This window comes from Malurus melanocephalus, unplaced genomic scaffold (assembly GCF_030028575.1).
Source record: "Malurus melanocephalus ecotype Western Australia unplaced genomic scaffold, MMel_1.1 scaffold_197, whole genome shotgun sequence".
Classification (NCBI taxonomy): Eukaryota; Metazoa; Chordata; class Aves; order Passeriformes; family Maluridae; genus Malurus; species Malurus melanocephalus.
Window position 1 is genome coordinate 835,898 of NW_026623429.1, and position 412 is coordinate 836,309.

The window sequence follows — 412 nt, forward strand, 5'->3', positions numbered from 1 at the left end:
CAGAAGGGAGATTCCTAGCTTGCAACAAGACAAAGCGACTCCTAAATAAAAYGCAAAACCGGGCGGTGAGGGAAGGAGAGAGGAAAGCAGTGGGCTGCTAGATAGGAAGGGTCTGGACAAAAAAGGAAACTCAATTTTGTTTCCATTGTCTCAGCTACATGCCTCCCCCACTTAAAACGATAAACTTGCCGGGGTAARCCCTTCTCCACCAGGCCAGGGCACCGGGAAACACATCAAACACATCCCCCAGCCCCTGCGGGAGCGGGGCCGCGCCGGCAGCCCTGGCTACCGTACCTGCCACCGGCAAGCCATGCCAGGAATCGCAGCGACTCAAATCAACAGCACTAATATGGATATTAAGGGAAAAAATTAAAATAAAATTTAAAAAAAAAAAGGGAAAAAAAAGGAAAGC